The sequence below is a fragment of the Epinephelus moara genome, unplaced genomic scaffold (assembly GCF_006386435.1).
Source record: "Epinephelus moara isolate mb unplaced genomic scaffold, YSFRI_EMoa_1.0 scaffold3830, whole genome shotgun sequence".
In the NCBI taxonomy this organism is placed as follows: domain Eukaryota; kingdom Metazoa; phylum Chordata; class Actinopteri; order Perciformes; family Serranidae; genus Epinephelus; species Epinephelus moara.
Window position 1 is genome coordinate 1 of NW_026081572.1, and position 5,994 is coordinate 5,994.

General features: G+C 44.3%; 1 long non-coding RNA gene across 1 annotated transcript; it reads left to right on the plus strand.

Moving 5' to 3' along the window:
• The first annotated feature begins 1,790 nt into the window (after positions 1-1,790).
• LOC126387357 (uncharacterized) lies at positions 1,791-5,435 on the plus strand. Its single transcript, XR_007569638.1, has 3 exons — positions 1,791-2,166; positions 2,251-2,424; positions 4,192-5,435. It is a non-coding gene; the product is annotated as an uncharacterized LOC126387357 (long non-coding RNA).
• The last annotated feature ends 559 nt before the right edge of the window (positions 5,436-5,994 follow it).

Sequence of the window (5,994 nt, forward strand, 5' to 3'; positions counted from 1 at the left end):
TCACCGGGAACAGGTCCGACTTACTGCCGGCCACGTGAACCAGACTCGCGTTCCTTCGGTACAGGGACTGGATGGCCCTTAGCAAGGGGCCACCAACCCCATACTCCTGGAGCACCCCCCACTTGATGCCCCTGGGGACACGGTCGTAAGCCTTCTCCAAATCCACAAAACACATGTGGACTGGTTGGGCGAACTCCCATGTCCCCTCCTCTGAACTCTGAACTGCTGTTCGGCGCATAAGCGCAGACAACAGTCAGGACCCGTTCCCTGACCCGAAGGCGCAGGGAAGCAACCCTTTTGTCTACTGGGGTGAACCCCAACATACAGGCTATCAGAAAGCCCACCCCGGCCCTCCGCCTCTCACCCAGAGCAACTCCAGCAAAGGAGAGAGTCCAACCCCTCTCAAGGACTTGGGTTCCAGAGCTGGAACTATGTGTCGAGGTGAGGCCGACTATATCTTGCCGGTAGCGCTCAACCTCTTCCACAAGCTCAGTCTCTTTCCCTGCCAGAGAGGTGACATTCTATGTCCCAAGAGCCAACTTCCGTAGCCGAGGATCGGACCGCCAAGGCCCCCGCCTTGGTCTGCTGCCTGATCCACACTGCACCGAACCCTTCTGGATCCCTCTGCGGGTGGTGGGCCTGCAGGGGGACGAGCCCATGTAGCCAGTTCGGGCTGGGCCCGGCCGGACCCCATGGGCGAAGGCCCGGCCACCAGGCGCTCACCCACGGGCCCCAACCCCAGGCCTGGCTCCAGGGTAGGGCTGCGGTAACCCTCCGGGCCAGGTACACGTGATCCTGCTGTTGTCCATCATGAAGGGTCTCTTGAACCGTTCTTCGTCTGACCCTTTGCCCAGAACCAATCTGCCATGGGAAACCCTGCCAGGGGCAAAATGCCCCCGACAGCATAGCTCCTAGGGTCATTAGGGCACTCAAACTCCTCCACCACAATAAGGTGACGGTTCTCGGAGGAATTAATGTCTTACCATTCCTGTTAAATTAATCCAAATTAACCTTAAACACCTCTGTGAGTCAGACCCAAGGTAAACTGAAAGCTCCTCTTGTTCCAATTTTAGCACACGCATGATCTTATTTTACGCTGACGTTTTTCCCCAGCCGTCAGAATCAGTGTAAGTGCCTCTGTCATTGAGTTGTAGAAGTTTCAACACACTAGAATAAAAGGTTTTTTTGTTTGTTTGTTTTTATCTTTGCCTGAATTTTTTCTTGAAAAAAGAAGCTGTGGTTGAATAGAAGTGGGAGGTATTAGCTGGAAAAAAACAATGGGACCATATCATGAAGCCTCTCACAGTCAGAATTCAAAGTAGATAACAATATCACAAAAAATCAACATATTATACGCTTTTCCAAGGTTTTGTCCCTTTCAGAAAAGAGGGTAAAACAATGAACTGAATGTGTGATTATGAGTGAAAAACTAATTAACACAGACAGAAATGTTTATTTAGGATCATACTGTGTATAAAGACACTTCTAGAAAACTTGAATAACTAAAGTCAACAGAGGAGCCATTTGCTCATCGTTTCTGTACATTTATGAGAGTCTCTGATGACAATAAGGGGTTAAAAACTCCTCTGGAGGTCAGGAGTGTCACTGACTACAAGACCCATAAACCACCGGGCCAATTGTTTGTTTAAGATTGACTGTGTAACCTGAGAAGAGAAGCAGGCCCTTCCTTTCAATGCAGGCTCTGGTTGGCTATTGTAGGCTGTGAAGACGACATGGAGGATCCTGTTGGCTCAAATTAGGTGTCAATCACATAGTCAGAATTCAGTCTGAATTTTGGTATTGAGGTGTCGGCATATCAAAAGTGAGTTATAGTGTACAATGAGGAGAGAAATATGAACATTAGAATGACGCAGCAGCAGTTCGTGGATATCTATGTTTGTAATAATGCGTTTTGATTAAATATTTAACTGAATTTGTAATGAAATCTGCGAGGACTGTTTTTGTTGAAATATAATCATTACTTCTCTGCAGGTTGACATGCTGTCTGCTCACAGATGGAAGTTGTCATTCTCTCGCCTCAGCTCTGAAGTCCAACACCTCCCATCTGAGAGAGTTGGAGCTGAGCTACAACAAGCTGCAGGATTCGGGAGTGAAGCTGCTGTGTGCTGGTTTGGAGAGTCCACACTGCAAACTGGAGACTCTGAGGTAGGGAATCTCTGTTACCCATTGAGTAGAGTCAGAAAAGGCAGAAAAGACAGTGACAGCTTGATAAAATCTCCATTTCTGCAGGTTGAAGGACTGTCACATCACAGAGATCAGCTGTGTTTCTCTGGCCTCAGCTCTGAAGTCCAACCCCTCCCATCTGACGGAGCTGGACCTGAGCCTCAACAAGCTGCAGGATTCAGGAGTGAAGCTGCTGTGTGATCTTGTGGACAGTCCACACTGTAGACTGAAGACTCTGAGGTCAGTATGTTGTGGTCTGTGATATGAGCTTCAGAATCGGTCATGAAATGAGAGATAAATGTAACAGTTAGACAGAAGTCCGTGGTGACCGTGTGTTGTTGTGGTAAATTGTCCCCAACCTGAGCCAGGAAAAAGTGTCTGGACTCTTGTCAATTATTTGTCAAAAACACATTTGTCAAAGCTCCTTGATCCTCACTCTGAGTTTACTCAAAGAAAGCAACACCAATAAACCCCAGTCAAGCTCCAGAGCTCCAACTACATTTTCTAATAAAGGACAGTCTCTTATATATCCAAGAAAACTCCTCCTGTTTGGCAAAGTTGTCCTCAAGTCTCCACCTTATTTCTAAAAGCCAACCAATTGCAGACCTGCAATTACTAGAATGACATGTTGGGTTTTCCTTCTTCAAAAACACGTGCAGCAGTCAGTGTTATGTAATGCTGTCACACCTGCTCTGCCTCATGCAGAGTTAAAGGTTTGAATCGCTAGAGGACCCATAATACAATATTATCACGATACTGAGGCCGAGATACAGTTTCACTGCAATATTGTGATATGCTGAGTATTGCGATGAAATATATTGTGATTTTTTTTCCCAGCTGCAGATTATTTCCTCAAAGGAAATCTTTGTCAGCATCAGTTTGACCTCCTGAGATAAAGTTTTCAGTCTGTTCGACTTTAATCATTTTTATTGCAGCAACATGTGACACCCAGAGCAGACAGACTGACCAACACTGTCATAACACCTGCAGACTCCTGACAGACTTAACTGTGGGCACATTTAACGCCCTCTGAGAGGACAGATTAAGACCTGAGACAAACACTTCACATGCAGGTGTCCTGCTGACTGAGGGACAACACACATGTTAGAAGTGTCGTCTGTTACAGGAGGTCTGCAGTGTTTGCTCCACTGTGACTTTGGTGTCCTGAGACAGTGTCTCCTGTCCTCTGTCAGATAATGTCCCGCTCTAGTTTGGAGGATGTGAGACAACGTCTCCTGTCCTCTGTCAGATAATGTCCCGCTCTAGTTTGGAGGACGTGAGACAGCGTCTCCTGTCCTCTGTCAGATAATGTCCCGCTCTAGTTTGGAGAACGTGAGACAGTGTCTCCTGTCCTCTGTCAGATAATGTCCCACTCTAGTTTGGAGGACGTGAGACAGTGTCTCCTGTCCTCTGTCAGATAATGTCCCGCTCTAGTCTTTCTTTGGATGAACTTCCTGATGCCGCTGACTGAGACCTCTGCTGACCTCACCAGGGAACAAACATCAGCACCATCTAGTGGAACGAAAAAGCGACTGATTTTATTGTTTTAGGACCAAAAGTTGAATTAAAATGTGCATTTGTAAAAATAATAATGTATATAATAAAAGATGGATACACGGCGTCTGTGTATTGATACAGTATCGCCACACAAAATAACCATACTTTGCTGTGTTGATGTTTCCCCACCTCTATGCAGAGTTTTAGATACTTCCTATTTGTATTGGTGACATCCAAACCATGGCTGTCTACTGTCCACTCTTACTTTAAAACAGGGTTTTCCCAGCAGTAGTTTTCAAACTGGCTTTTTAAAAAGTTTTGATTCACATAATAAAGATGAACTCTAACACAGCACCTTCAGTTAATCATTTGATCAGGATCAGATGTCTGTCGCAGTTTAACAGCTTCACTCATTTTTCTGACTTTAATCATTTTTAATATCACTCAGGTTGGCAAAAACCACAACAGTGTCTGAGCTGAAGGTGACCGCTGTTTTGTTCATCCCTGCAGGTTTAAATGAATGTGGACCGACAGAGACAGAGACAGAGACAGAGTCATCATCAGCCTGGACACATATTCATCAAAGATCTCACTTCTCTTAGCTTTCATTCCTTCCCTCCATCTCTTCCTTGTCCTTTTCTGTTCTGGCACACGTATATATTTTTATATTTTACTTCTTTTTATCTGATATAAGTTTATACCACACATTTGTCATCTGAGCCTCTGCTAACTCTCAGATGCGTCTAGTAACCGTCTGGAAGAACAAACATCCTGAGGGCCGCCAACTGTCAGGCTGACACCGTCCTGGAGCAACACCAAAACAACCTCCTCGCACTGACGCCATACCGTCAGTGCAGGCTCTGCGTAGAGGCATACCCCACGCCGCATTCTGACGTACACGTCATCAGACATGTTACGCCCCAGACTTCTGTTTATTTTAATAAACTGAAGACCCCTCCCTCACCATGGAAACAATACTTTTATTCACTTTTATTTCACAGATATCGAACGACAAAATAAGGAAGTCCTATGTGTGATTTATCCTGGCTTCATATGAGCAGAGGAAATCTCTGCTAGCTGCTAGGCTAATTTATACAATGTAAAATGCCATAGACTTGTGCTAATAACGTTAGCATGTTGTATTTGTGGGGAAAATGTGTCCAAATAAAGACAAGTGTTTGTCTGTGAATGCTGCGAGTTATAGTGAAGCTGATTTGTGTACTTGTGTTTGAAACTGTCTCTATTAAGCCATGTTTAATGTGAGTTTAATGTGTGTATAATGTGTGTTAGAATATCATCTTTTAATTGTGGAGATACAGCTCACAGCAGCAGGCAGCTCTGCAGAAGCACAAGTGTTGAAACACTGCTCATGTGCTAGCTGCAGCAGATTACTGAGGTAGTCGCTAGGCGGTGCTCACGCAGACAGTGTGGCCCGGCCGTCAGAGGACGCAGCAGTTTGACTGGAGGCAAAACACGAGTGAGGAAGGACGATTCTGGTGTTGATTCACTGAATGTTAACTTCAGGATCTTCACACCTGCTCTGAGATTATTTTAGCTCTCACGACCACAGCAGTTAGTTTATCATTTATTATCATTACCACAGCAGCGTAACAGTGTGATGTCACTGGTGATGTCACTCTCACAACAATGGATTTTGGACTTCTGGTGCATCAGTGATTTTATAACTCGTGATTGTACCTGTTGGCATCGTGGGAGGGTTTCATTCTGTCAAACATTAAACTGGCTAAAAACGATCACGGCTGCTGGTTTGTTGCTTCTGTATCGACAAGTTTTACTGTTTACAAACAAACAAATAAGCACACTGCACAAAACTCAGCGCCACAGTGTGAGAACATACAAATTTTGTTCCCTTGAAATTTAAAACTAAGTTCGGGAAAAATACCTTTTCATACACTGCAGCTTGCCTGTGGTGTGATCTTCCTGTTTCTCTCAAATTAATCTCAAATGAGAGATATTCTAAATTCAGTCTTAGGAAATGGCTGACTAATTGAAGATTCTGTGCTTTCTGGTTCCAATAAAAAACAAAACAAAAACAAAACAAAAAAAGTTTTAAGGGGGTTGTTTGTTTTTAACTATGCCACTCTTGCCTGTCATTGACACAACTGTTGTTTGTTTTTAACTATGCCACTCTTGCCTGTCATTGACACAACTGCCAGCTTTTATTGTCATCGAGGACCACAATGGAAATAAGCCATTGGGCTTTATTGTGTATTTTAATCCTCAACAATTTTTAATTAATGTATATGAAACTGATCTGCAGTTAATCAATCAATCAATCAATCAATTTTATTT